This window comes from Anguilla rostrata, chromosome 12 (genome assembly GCF_018555375.3).
Source record: "Anguilla rostrata isolate EN2019 chromosome 12, ASM1855537v3, whole genome shotgun sequence".
NCBI classification, from domain to species: domain Eukaryota; kingdom Metazoa; phylum Chordata; class Actinopteri; order Anguilliformes; family Anguillidae; genus Anguilla; species Anguilla rostrata.
Window position 1 is genome coordinate 399,533 of NC_057944.1, and position 14,400 is coordinate 413,932.

The following is a 14,400-nucleotide window of genomic DNA, read 5'->3' on the forward strand; positions in this document are numbered from 1 at the left end:
TCTCAATATAATTGGTGATCCATCACAAATTACGTACACTTATGCAAATATGAGCCATTATGGCTGCTGTAGAAATGGCTTGAGAAACCACCTCCTAAAGTTCAGAAAATGGTTTATTTGTTGGGTCAGGCTAACATGCAAGGATATATATGACCTGTTTGAGCAGAGGAAAAATTATGAGCAGGTTGGGTCCTACCTCTCATTTTCCAAGAGACCTGGAGAATGCCATGAGTGCTCAGCATTTACTTAACCCAATGGAGATGTCATTACATAACATTACATTACATTACAGGCATTTAGCAGAGGCTCTTATCCAGAGAAACTTACTCAATGTTTCTCATAACATTGTCTCGAGGAAATGTCTCCAGGTATACTGACTTAATAACCTTTAATGATGCCATCCATTACAAATGAAATGGCAAGGTTTGCCATCAGTACATAAGCGAGTTTGGGGTTACTTGAAGTGTATTTTCTTGCATGAAACCATGAACCCTGAAAGTCATACACCTAAACTTGTAAAGTTGTCTAAATATCTAATATATCCTTTACACAAGAACTACCTTGGCCAATTGAAAAAACATACACTAAAACTGAAATAATATTTAAAACCCTCAGAAAGTAAACTATCCAGATTTAAGTAAGATTAAGTTTTCAAATGTAACATGCTGAAATCTTAAGTGCCTGTGATGAAATTGCCTGACACCGTGGTGTAAATTTGCAGCCCCTGGGAAATGTTTTTACTGTGGTCCTCTAGCCCCTGATTATCCTGTTGTGAATTTGTTTTCAGTGAATTTATGTTTAATTACAGATCATACATTCAGTGTAATTTATTCTTCTTTATCAACAACAGAGGAATTGAAATAATTTTCTAAACGTTTTCCCCAGAATATAGGCTATTGTGAGCTTTCTTTGAACTGTTTTTCCATGGCATATGTATTGCCATTGAACATCTGCAATCCACTTCCTTTAGTTAGAGACATTTCTGTTTTATTTTATATTCTGCCTGAATTTCCAGTTATCTTTATTGTCTAATGTTTGCCTTTAAGGAGAAAATTCATACTGCTGTGTTCGGGTTTGTGGTGTGCAAAACCCCGCTTTTATTTGTTTAAACGATGCTAGCATGGCCAGAGGCATTGGCTGTCTATTTTGGTATTATTTAACATCAAAATTTCATCCACGGGAGAGTTGTCCGGACAACATAACCCACCTACTTTCAGGATTCACTATTCTACCATTTGTAAAGGCTTTCCCATTGAACTGAAACGGGCCTTCCTCTGCCTCTCCCCCTTCTTACGCTGCATGACTGAGCATGCGCCAGAAGTTGGTGCCGCAGAAATCAGCGGTGATTCGGCAATGCATCGTTACTAAACCGAAAATATTGGTGTTTTTAGTGAATCATAACGATGTTTTAAACCATGCCTTTTGTTCGAGTTTGTGGAGAGTAAGTATGTGCACTCTACATGTGGTTCGTGGTATTATATTTGACATTTGGTCTCATAAAGTCTGAAGCCGGTAGCAGCAACAAAGAAGTCCCCTTTCATTGAGTGTACTGGTGGTAGCAAGCTAACAAACGTCGCTAAGGTAGATTTTTTTTAGCAAGCTTGTGACTGTGTTGGATATATTAAGGTAGCTAACTATGAGTAGGACGTAACGCTGTGCTAATCTGATCTTGTTGCCAAGTTAATTAGCTAGTAAGATAACCAAATGTGTCAAATGGTGTTACCAGGTGCTGGTACATAGTGCTAGTTTCTGAAAGCGCAAGCTGGGTTGGCTAAATTAGCAAAGTATATAGATAACGTTAGCTAGCTAGCTAATGCCACATTTTACGATGCAGCCTAAACTGATACTAGCTTCCTAACTTTGCTGTCTAGCGAACGTTAGAACTTAGCCCTGCATACTATAAAGTTGCGTTTCTTTGAACCGTTAATACGTTTAATTGAATATCAGTATTGCTTGTCGCATGTTTGTATTAACCCGCTGCTAATGTTAGCTTGCTAGCATTGTTAAGAGGTAGCTCGGAGTAGCAAGTATTCATTCCTAGGCAATGGCTACGAGTTTTGCCAGCTAAGGTTGCTGCCGTGCTTAAGTGAAAGGGCAGCATGCTAAGTGAAATATTTATTATCTTTTGACCCGAATTGATTAAGGTTAGTCGTCTTAGCTTACACTAACACCTAATGTTAAGACGACTAAGCCAACCCAACCTTGATAACCTTATCAAGACTACTGCTTGATAATGTTAAACTATTTAGCGAGCATTTGGGCTCTAAAATTTGAAACTAAATTTTATAGTAGGTTATACATTTTTCGTTTAGGTAGACTAAGTGTTTGTTGTTATCTTTTGAGTCCCCTTAAGTTGCATTTGAATTTCAAATTGCGTTGACCTGTCTTCATTCGTATTATGAAAACTCACTACACCCAAACCACCATTCGCTGGTGTAATGTGGTTAAAGCATGTCAGACCCCTTCTTTTGCTTGTAAATGTATAGCTAACACACTTTTATAACCAGTTCTGACTGTATGTGCTTGAGCCTTCATAAGACGTTGGTAAGCCGCCTGTGTCCAATACAAATGGACAGTTGTCCTTGGCAGCTGCACTGTGACCACCACTAAATATATAAACGCAGCTCAGTTTTTGCTAATTCTTTTCGAAGTACTGTTTCCAGTCAACATATGCTACTAAATTACAAGATTTTCTTAAGAAACTAAGGAGTTAATCCTTGCAATAATGTTGGTCAGTCATACCGGAACAGAAGCGGTGACACTGGTTCTTCGGTGCAGGAGTCGGGGCGGTAACTTGCATAGGTAGTTTGGTCAGTAAGAATTGAGATAAATTTCACAATGAATGTTCTTTACAATTGGGTGGATGGTGATAATACTGTGTTATGGAACGGACAAACTTCGTGTCGTAGCTAGGCTAGTATCGTGTGCATTTAGCACTGTAGTTATAACCTGTATGATACATTTGCATTCATACACGTGGTATTGATACAACACGCCAATGAGTTTAGTTACTTTAGCTAGAGAATGCTAATGTTTTAACGACGTTGCCATTTTGGCTAACGCCACTGTATAAAACAGGTTGCTGTTGCAGCTATTTTTTTATTTCAGTAGCTAGCGAAGTACTAACGTCTGTCATTTTCCTGCTAGAATAATCAACTCAACTTGTTTTGCAAGTTAAGATGACTTTAGTTAGCAAATTGGTTAGCATAGTGATATTCCATCACAATTCTGTCGGGTAATTCCATTTTACTGTTTGTCACCATCATCCTGAGCATTCTTTAGCACAAATCTGAGTTGAAATGGGTCGGCAAGGTAACAAAGGAGTGACGTAGTTCTTTATCCGGCTCGTGACCTAAAGGCCGGAATCCCTACCTTTTTAACTCTGGTTTGGCTTTCTTATTGGTTATAGCGAGCCGGTTGAACGTTTCCTGTCTGATTCCGAGCCAATCGTGAAGATACCGGATTTTTTATGGGTTGGGTTTTCATATTCTGGGCGTGGTCTCAAACAGTGTGTTCCCAAAAGCAGGATGCAGCTGGTTCATTGAACGTTAACTAGCTAATGCGTTCCCTGACATTTTTCGAGTTGTTTACTTTACCATGCGATTTTGAAGGATGAGTTCAACGAAATGATTACATTCACTTTGGTCCCAATCCTGCTCCAGCATCAGCTTTTCACAGAGAGGAGGTAATTATTTGATACAAGTTCGTTGGGCAGTTGGCGCTAGCTAGCCTATCGGGAAACGAACCTGTGCGTTCCACTTCCATACTAGTTACACTTAGTTACGTTACTTTAGCTATGCGTGGGACGTCGGTCTGTCATTGAAGTTTGCTTGGCAGAAAGGCAGCATAAGAGCTATCCGTCTGGCTTTTTCATTCGTGTCGTTAGTGAGGTGATTGAGCTGAAGTGTTGCTGCCTAGTTAATGTTAAGTTTGCAGTTAGATTTTAGTAGTGTTATGAAGCAGTAGGTGCCAAACTTGCCTAGACTACTAAAAATACTTAGTTGCTGATTAATATTACACGTGTAGTAATATTTCCTAATGTTTCCTAGCTATTTATATGTAGTCATTTTGGTGTCTGTATATAAATTAACTTGCATGAATTTTTTTTAGTGTAAATTACGTGAATTGGTTAAAAGTTAGTTTGATTTGAGAGCAGATTGACTCACTTTCCACTCAATGAATTTCATAACACACTTGCTCATTAACGCGCTTTCAACTGTAATGTCGCTTTTGTCTTGTCGATTTCGTAACATAACATAATGACGAGAACAGGCCATTCAGCCCAACAATGCTCGCCATTTTCCAGACTAAATCAGTGCTACTTTACATTGTCAATTTCTCAGTTTATAGTCTACTTTGCTTTGTAGTGGGTGATACTTAGGATAGCGTCTAATGTATCACTTCTAAACACAAAGTTCACATAAACATGACACTGCTGACCAGAGTTTGGATTTTAAGATTGTCGTATTATTTTTTTTAATGACGACTGTGAATGTGTTGTTGGGTAGACATTTATTTTTAACTTTAAGTGCTTTTCTTTACAGAAAGCCACCACATGAATTGCCATTACCTCTGCAGAACATGCCACATTTTTAATGTGACTGCAGTATATTACTGAGTCAGAGAATTGATGATGATAGTCACCTCCCAATTTCTGTCTTGTAAGTGTATATTAGGGGACAGCTTGTACATTTGGTAAGATAGGAAGTCTATGGCTCCACATTAACTCTTAAGAGTTTTAATAAATGCTGCTGGGTGGCCTAAGAGGGCTATTAAAATATTAGCCTACAGCAGATTAAATGGAGTATTTCTCTCCAGTCTCACATACACAGTAGCCTGTTGCCTGTTGTTATTGGTGGTGGGTCCTGTCTTTTTGTGCAGTGTCAGAACTGCATAAGCTAGCTTTGGCCAGACTTGTCCCCACATTGCTCCTGCATTGTTGCTCCATGAGGCCGTTTTGGGTTCATAAAATGCCAGAGGACATGACCCAAGCAATCGGTTGTTTTCTGTTTCAAGATTTAAAGGCACACATGAAATAACAATTGAATGTTGAACCTGGTTTTGAGGGAGTCATTCATGAAGGCATTTGTACTTTTCAAGGCAGTGATGTTGAACTGCCTTGATGTGCTAGTGAGAGATGCTGAATCACACAGCAATGCCATTTTACCTCAGCCTTGCTTCAGCTGTATATAAGGTGTGGCTTGGGTTTATGTCATGGTTGCATTCATGACCCAGCATATCCTCCCTGAAGCAGGGATTGTTTTTCTTTCAGCCTGTTCTCTGATATCATACTCTGTGCAATGGCATGCCAAGCAGATTTAACCAGCAGATTTTAATGTTTTTTGTGTTTTCAGCGACAAATCCAGAAGTACATTGGAATATACATCCAGTGTCACCTGTAAGGGCGTAGTATAAATGAGACTCTTATAAATATGAACTGTATGAATGAGATTTTGAACATGGAGGCCCAGTAGACGCATAACTAGCTTCTCCATCCTGATTGAGTGCCTGCCCACCCAGTTGCATGTCCATCCGCCTAATCCATTGGCCTATTAGTACTCCGCTCGAGCTGTGGAATGGGTGCTAGGAAAGAGACCGCAGGGATGAGTGTCAGAGCAGAAGGTGTTATGTCATTCCTGATTCCTTCAGAATGGTGGGAATATGCGTTCTCTTGTGGCTTCTCTGAAGGCATTTTATGCTTGCATCACTTCCAGAAAGTTACTTCCTTTGCTGGTCCTGGCACCTTTTATTTAGTTTCTTACTGAGGAGCGAGAAAGCAAGCATTCTTTGACATTTTTATTTTACACCAGCAACTTGCTTTTGCTAACCATGTTGACGTCTGTACTGTTGCTTTTTCCGGCTATTCACAAGCTTCTGGGTTACTGGGTATTTATGCATGCGCATTTTCCTCAGGAGTGAGCAATGAGTCCCTTGTTCTTTAGTACAGTGGGAAACATAGATGTTTGAGACCTCCCAGTGGGGCTGATGTATGTTCCTCCAGAGTAGTCTCACGGCAGAACAAAGGAGAAAGTGGCTATTGTCACGCGTGGGGGGTGGGGTGGAGCCTCCTGTGTTTATGGCAGGAGATAAGGAGGCCAAATGGCCCGGGAGCCAGCTCCTCGGCCCTGCTTAACCAGTGGCGTCTCCGTCAGTGTAATTCACACTGAGCCACTGGAGCTCCTGCAGTGTGTTGGGTCTGCGACTTTGCCAAGTCCGGGGGTGTGACACAGGAAGGCTGCTTTTAAGGCCACCCTGGAAGAGGGCTTTGCAGAGCGGGTCTGGTGAGGCCTTCCCGCCCAGGTAGGCCCCAGGAGCCGCAAGGCTCCCACTCAAAGACTTTGTGCTGATCCTGAGATGGAGGGAGCAGGCCACTGCTGCTGTCATCCCTGCCATGAACTCCAGTCTAAAAACTAAGCTAGCTGAAGATAGTTAAGTGTGTCTGAATCTACAGATTCGGATGTTGCCTAGATTTAAGCCAGTTGGAGATTTAACGAGTTGTACGGTGTAGAATGTAAGTCAAAGTGGCAAGCCACTCCCCAAAGGGCCCCCCCCCCCCCACACCAGAAGGATAGCGTGGTTCTTTAATGAATTTTCTTCCCTTTTTTATATGAACAAAAAAGGACAAATGGACAGACATTGTCTGAGAGTGGGCCTACTATTGATCTCCCAAGCTGTGAGAGCCGTGACCTTTTAGAGGAGTTAAACGCGATCTGTCGCCCGATCTGTAGAAGAGCAGCTCCTCCACACATGCCTCTGCCCACAGCCTCTGCCCAAAGCCTCTGCCCACTGCTTCTGCTCACAGCCTCAACCCACTGCCTCTGCCACAGCTTCTGCCCACAGCCTCTGCCCACTGCTTCTGCCCAAAGCCTCTGCCCACTGCCTCTGCCCAAAGCCTCTACCCACTGCTTATGCCCACTGCTTTTGCCCAACGCCTCTGCCCACTGCCTCTGCCCAAAGCCTCTGCCCACTGCTTCTGCCCAAAGCCTCTGCCCACAGCCTCTGCCCACTGCCTCTGCCCAAAGCCTCTGCCCACAGCCTCTACCCAAAGCCTCTCCCCACTGCCTCTGCCCACAGCCTCTGCCCACTGCCTCTGCGTGCTGTGATGTCTGACTCCTGAGTGGCATAATGTTTCTTTCCGGAAGCTGTCTGCGGCTGACGCAAAGTTGATAAATGTTGGGGGCTAAATGATGACTGTTGAATCTAATTAGGTAAATTCACTGTCACTGATAAACATTTAATTGTACTTATTGGCTTATAGGTGCTTTACTGTACACATAATTGGCTGTGGTTGCTTGGTAAATTGAGGTGACACAGTTTGAACCTTTTTGTGGCACCAATGCAGATCGAAATGAAGTGTCAGAAGGTGCTTGCACTTGTTTCAGCCTGTGTTAGTTATATGAAAAGGTAGCTTAAGGTTTAAGCATCATGTTCTAGCCAGGGTAATGAATGCTTGTTATGGCAGTTGACTGCATAAATGCTGAATGATGGCTTACATCTTTCCTCTTGTGAAAACATGCTGCTTCTTCAGCTGTGTGGTTGTGGATCAAGAGAAAATGAAAATAAAGCCTGCTTTTCAGAGTGCCTAGCATCCCATCCAAAGCGAAAAATGAAGGCATCGGACTCTGCTATTAAGGTGAGAAAAAGATGAATGAATATATGGCTGATGCCGTTTCATTTATTAAGGTTATGATAGTAGATGCGTTAAACTTGGACAACCAGCTAGCAAAATATAGCTTAGTAGAAGATCTTTTGTTCAAAAACAGTACTGCTATAAAATTATTTAATAACCTAGTTATATTTTTTGACAACCCTGTTACTTTCATTTGGCATCACAGTTGCAGAACACTTCACTGGTGCTTCATGATACTAGAGTTAAATTTGGAAATTGGATAGGCTAAATGTAAGAAATTCCCCCGACCTAATTCATAATTGGGTACTGTGACCTTGACAACCAGCTGCTTGGGTGCACATGCCCTTCCTGGGCGACTGTCTTTGTAATCTCATCAGTAGCAATGAAGCGGAATTGAAACCTGGCGCCTTTGCTTACAGGTGCAAGCCACCGGTCTCCTGCATGTCTTTGCTGGTAACGCTAACTTGCCTGCTACCTTTCAAGTGGAAAATGGTAAAACTGTGCATGATCTAATTGGAGGGTCACTCTTGCGTGGTGATATGAGCGGGTGGGGGCTCTGGAACCTTCCCTCCCTGGGTGTGCTTTGGCCAACTGCACGTCCCTCTCCCTCAGGCCCAGAACTCACATCGCTTCTCCACCACCGTGCCGGAATCCGTGCTTCCGCTTTGTTTTGCTTCCTCCACTGCCACCTGACCCGTGCCGGGACACAAGTGCCCGTGCCGATTTTAGCTACTGCTCTGGGGTAGGTACCAAAGGTACTATCCGTGCTGCAATTCGATAGTGCAGACCATTGATTGGTCAATGGAAATCTTCACAAATACGTCATCCCATGTTCAGTTTGTTCACCGGTAGCAACCGCCATTTTTAAATGCCACAACAGCAAGAGAGAGTAACGTTAACTAGCGAATTCTACAGTCAATATCTGGGACTAAATGTTGAATAAATACACAACCTTACCTTTGGTTTTACGCGTAGAGATATTCCTTTTGAGACTGAGTGGTCATATATTGTCTTGGACAATCTGTTTGTGAAATATACGCGCGTTTATGATGCATGGGTACCTCCATAAATAACAAGCTGTGCGTAATACCACGTGTTGTTTACGGCATTGTCGCCCTTTTTAGTACAATCTGGTTTGATTGACAATTCATTTATTCAGTAGGTGAGAGTATAAGCTTTCTAACGATGTGTAACCTATCTAATTTTGCGTTTGGAATAGCGTTTTATAGGTCAGTGTAACCAAAAATTATCGCATTCACTTACGCATTCACTCTGGGGTAGCAGTAAAAGACGTAAGACGTAATGTAAGTATTACTGCTCAAATATTTCGGTTATATACGTTATTTTTTTATATTGAGTGTCTTTAAATAGGTCAGTGGTATTATATAATATGGATATTTCACACTGTAATGTTAGCGTTAGTTAGTAGTGTAATAGTTTTTGTGATGCATGCAACAGTGATGAGGAGGGCTGGAACATTGCCAAAACGTGGTGGACGGTGGAAACTGTTTTCATGTCGTCCCATCCCCATACAAGAAAACATACAAGAGTACATAGTATAGAAATACATACAAGAGTTAATTATTACACATTTAGGATCTACAGGTCGTCTGATTGGACCTTTAAAGGAGAGAACACTGGATTGCATACCCTGCTTGACGCTTTAGTTTTTTACCGGAAATTGACGTTTTATGCATTTGCATATGCTAGTTGTGTGTTCGTAAGCCTGGTTTAAAAGGTGGGTGCTTCAGTGCAGTGGTAGTTTCAGTCCATGATGGTGCAGGGCATTCCAGGATAGCATCGCATTTCAGCGACTCTGTCCATGTCAGCTTTCTGTGATTGAGAGCTGACTGCGAAACCCAAATGGATGCCTAGTGTAACTCAACTGTTCCAGTGCTAGGAAGCTTCCTGGAAACACAGGTGATTCAAGCAGCTATTCTGTGGGGGAGAGGGGGTTCCCTCTTCCCTTCTCTTATTGGTGCATTGAATTTCAGTCTCTTGATAGAAAAGATGTGTGTAATGTGCTCAGTGAGGAAAGCATATAAAGATTTTTAAATACTTTTCGTGGAAGCTAATATACAAAGCTGAGACTTGCTAACTTGCTAACATTTAGCTGCAGTAGAGCTTTTTAAAATAAGCAATCTTGTGATTCTCATTGAAATTCAGTGCATGCATGTCGTTCATTAGGTTAATTTAGGTAGTGTAGCTCACTTTGTGCTTAGCAGTCCTTGCGAGCACCTATGGGTTTCAGGGCTGTTTCTAGCTTCCTAGGAGTGATAACCACATTCTGATTGGGTTTCGCAACCTGAGAGAGACCGATAGCAGCCAATGAGAGCCAGTAAATACAGTAATATGCTCCGGACAGACGCCTGTTTTCTGTGAGCAGCTTGCTGTGGAAGAAGAGGCCATGGAAAGGCCGGTTGAAGATCAGGGCCTGATCATTGGGCCTGTTTAGAAAAGAGCAATGTCATGTTAAATTTGGTGCATCTTTTGTGCAATTTGAGTTAACTGTTCAGAACAGCACCCAAACACTGACATGTCAATTTTAATAATGTAAATTTGGCTAACGCAAGATTAGTTGAATGAGATTGCTTTGGACTGAACGAGGGCCGGTTGTGTGACTCATATTCTGGGGAATGTGGGGAGGAAAGGCCACTGCAGGCATGTTAGAGGTGAGCTCTTCAGAAGTAGTGCTTTTCTCATAACACACGGGTCGCAGTGCTAAGTGGCCCTGGTGGGCCGTGGCTTTCGTCATGCATTGCTTGTTGTGGCTGTTGTCTGCAGGTTTTAACTGCATGTTCAGGTGCACTGAGCTTTTTAAATTTTTAAAAATGTATTTATTGTATTTTGTGCACCACCACTTATTTGACCGCTTTATTAAGTATAGTGTTTCTGTTCGATTACGCAGTGGGCCTGCCCAGGCAGTTTGGGTTCTGAATGTGTTGCTATGGTTTTATGCCCCAGACCATTTAAAACTATTAAACCCTTCCGTTTTTAGTCCCCAGTGATGGATTCTAAAAATAGAAAAGGTTAAGAAGTGCTTTCCAGAAAAATCAAAGCGTAGTGTTGTCTATCCTCATCTGACGCCTGCTTCCTGAGCAAATGTTTATTTAAATGGACAGTTCTAGAAAATCAGTCCAGTAGCCTTTATAAAGCTTGAGGCCGTGACTTTATCTTGAGTGCTTGACTTGTGGAGTACTCATCCCCACCGTTAGCGGTGAGGCTGCAGGGGAGTTGTGGAGTACTCATCCCCACTGTTAGCGGTGAGGCTGCAGGGGAGTTGTGGAGTACTCATCCCCACCGTTAGCTGTGAGGCTGCGGGGGAGTTGTGGAGTACTCATCCCCACCGTTAGCTGTGAGGCTGCAGGGGAGTTGTGGAGTACTCATCCCCACTGTTAGCGGTGAGGCTGCAGGGGAGTTGTGGAGTACTCATCCCCACCGTTAGCTGTGAGGCTGCGGGGGAGTTGTGGAGTACTCATCCCCACCATTAGCTGTGAGGCTGCAGGGGAGTTGTGGAGTACTCATCCCCACCATTAGCGGTGAGGCTGCAGGGGAGTTGTGGAGTACTCATCCCCACCGTTAGCTGTGAGGCTGCAGGGGAGTTGTGGAGTACTCATCCCCACCATTAGTTGTGAGGCTGCGGGGGAGTTGTGGAGTACTCATCCCCACCGTTAGCTGTGAGGCTGCAGGGGAGTTGTGGAGTACTCATCCCCAGTGTTAGCTGTGAGGATGCAGGGAGCAGTGCATGTTTTCTTTGACGGAGAGTCACAGTACAGAAAGCACTGAATGCTGACCTCTCATTCAGAGGCTTAAGCAGCTATGTTCAGGACAGTGGTGATCAGGGATGCATTGTTGAAAAGGCTTCAGTGTCATTTGGGTCGTTTAAGCATGGTCAAACGCACAGGCTGAGTAAACGTGAGAGATGCTCGGCTAAGCAAGACTTGTTTGTAATGTTTGTGTGTTCATGTGAAGTGACAGAATTAAATTTTAAATCAGCATTTTGCAAAGAGACCAGAGGAATTACAGCATCGTTAATAATGCAGGGTGTAATTAAAAAAGTAGTGCTTCCCTTGTGGTAGATCAGCAGGCTACATGCTGAAAGTCCCTTTTGGCAGTACTGCTGCTACAGCAAGCATCTCACCAACACTACTACTTTCCTCCATTTTAGCTGTATTGGCCTAGATATTTTCTAGATGAGTTTCGCGCGGAAGTATTGCAACCAACCACATGGGAGTAACTACTCGAGTAAGTGCTCAAGGGAGTGGATATGTTCATTGCTATCGTAACCATTAGCTGCGTCTCTTCTCATTGCTTTGATGTGAACGGGTCAGTTTTAGAATGTTGTAAACAATGAATTTCGTGAAGTCAGCATTTGCAGCGATCTTTGGTCTGAACTGGGCTTCAAATTGCGTGGAATGCAAAGCAATCTTCAGGGATAAAGAATATAACGTGTTCAGCCATCTATCGTGGTCCGGTGAACACCATAAACAGGCAGGACATCCACGCTATCAACAGCAACAAAGATCTCCTGGATGAATGATAGAATAATGATTAGAGCCCGACCGATGCCAAATTTTTGGGTCCAATGCTGATCCCGATTTTGGAGAGTCCAAGCCCACCGATTACCGATGTTTTGACCGATATTTTGTCAAACCATGCAACATTTTCAAATCAATTTGAAAAACTTATATTTTATGAAAGTTTCTATATTAAAGAACATTTAACTTAAGCAAACAAATAGAAATAAAAATAAACACACAGAGAACTTTTTAGATAAAAAAATGTAAAAGATGATATTAAATTAAATATATATATTAACACCATCTTTAAGTGTGTGAAATCAAAATAACTCCACATCTTGCTTTTACTCCTTTCTTTTCCAGCCATCTATAAAAAATTAATTAAAAAAAAAATCAGTTTTCCAGTTTCAAACATAAATTTTTATGAATATTATTATTGTTGTTATTAATTTGTTATTATTCTTTCTTAGTATCTATTCTCAGTAAATTAATTATTTTCTTATTTTATTCCTACCACACGATCTCAAAGTGTAAGACTTTACCTAGCGAGCTTCCCTGTCCATAAGAATTCGGTGGTGAAAATAACTACAATGCGCTCTGACCCGTGACTAGATGACACACTCGCTCGCAATAACGCATTAGCTATTGACACAGCCTCATTATTTCTTATTATATATTCTCAGTAAGTTAAATGAATTATATTTTATTTCTACTACATGATCTCAAAGAGTAAGACATTATCTAGCGGAGCTAATGAGTGAATCAAGTGTAACGTTAGATGAAATTAAATTGACTGGATGAAATACGTGAAAAAAACTACAATGCGCTTTCGTGCAGGTTACCCGCGCTAACTGTTGATTCACTTCTCCAACAGCAATCCTTCTCTCATGTTATCACGACGAAGCTAGATAACATGGCTTAAAATGGTCCATGTTAGAAGTGTTTTATCGGCGTTTTTTACTGTCTGGTTAGCTTGCTCCGATGACGCGTGACTGGATGACACACTCGCTTGCAATAACGCGTTGGCTATTGACACAGCATCATATAGTAGCTAATATCATTATCTCAGATAAAAAAACAAATGTGTGATGCATTCAATCACCATTTTATTTTGGCTGGTTATTTATTTGAGAATACAGCGATGTCCTCTGGAAATGTAGATCCTACGCTGCTTATGTGCTCACTGCCACTTCATAAAGGCTTGCTAGCCAGCTAGCTTGCTAAAGTGAACCAAATAAGTTAGCTAGCTCGCTCGCTTGATAATGAGGATTGATAAACATAGTGGTCGTATAAACGCATTTAATTAAAAACTTTCACTAAATATACATACCTTTATTGCGGCAGTCGAATCTGTGCACAGAGGTCTTGCAGTGGAGAATATTGGATGAGGCACGAGTGACAAACGTCTTATTACAGAAGTAGCGCGTCAGCTGCTGCAGTTCACACTTGTATTAGAGCTCCCTCTACTGGATAATTCTAGTAAATAGCAATTACAGCGTTCGAACAGGCAAGTACACATAAATAATCAATGTTTTTTGTTTTGTTTATTATACTTATTTAAAAATCGGGACACACCGGCTGCATAACTGCCGATCACGATGTCGTCAAAAAAAGTCAAGTAATGGCCCATATATCGGCCAAACCGATATATCGGTCGGGCTCTAGTTATCCAATCCAATCCAATTTTATTTGTTAAGCACTTTAAAACAGCCATGGCTGACCAAAGTGCTGTACAGACAAATAAATACATTGCAAAATAAACACACAATTGGAGAAATAAATAGGATAAAATAAAATAAATAGGATAAAATGAGGAATAAAATAAAGGATAAAATAAGATAAGATAAGATAAGAAAATAAAATGAAGTCACTGTCTTACTAGGAGTCAAAAGCCAAGGAGAAGAGGTGGCTTTTGACGAGGGATTTAAAAACAGACAGAGGAGGCCTGTCTGATGTGCTGAGGCAGGCCGTTCCATAGTGTTGGAGCTGCAACAGCGAAGGCGCGGTCCTCTCTGAGCTTCCGCTTAGTTTTAGGCACTCTCAGGAGCAGCTGATCAGCTGACCGGAGAGAGCGAGTAGGTGTGTAGGGGTGTAGAAGCTCAGAGAGGTACGGCGGGGCAAGACCACTCAGGGATTTAAAAGCAAATAAAAGAATTTTAAAATGAATCCTGAAGTGTATGGGCAGCCAGTGGAGTGAGGCTAAAATGGGGGAAATGTGCTCATGCTTGCGTGTGCCGGTTAAAAGACGTG

The 14,400-nt window shown here is 42.0% G+C and overlaps 1 long non-coding RNA gene across 2 annotated transcripts; it reads left to right on the forward strand.

The window, feature by feature from the left end:
* Positions 1-1,202: 1,202 nt before the first annotated feature.
* Positions 1,203-14,127, forward strand: LOC135236252 (uncharacterized). Of its 2 annotated transcripts, XR_010324535.1 has the most exons (4): positions 1,203-1,441; positions 7,529-7,633; positions 8,050-8,083; positions 8,243-14,127. It is a non-coding gene; the product is annotated as an uncharacterized LOC135236252 (long non-coding RNA). The 2 variants fall into 2 exon arrangements; XR_010324534.1 differs by having other exon boundaries at positions 8,050-14,127.
* The last annotated feature ends 273 nt before the right edge of the window (positions 14,128-14,400 follow it).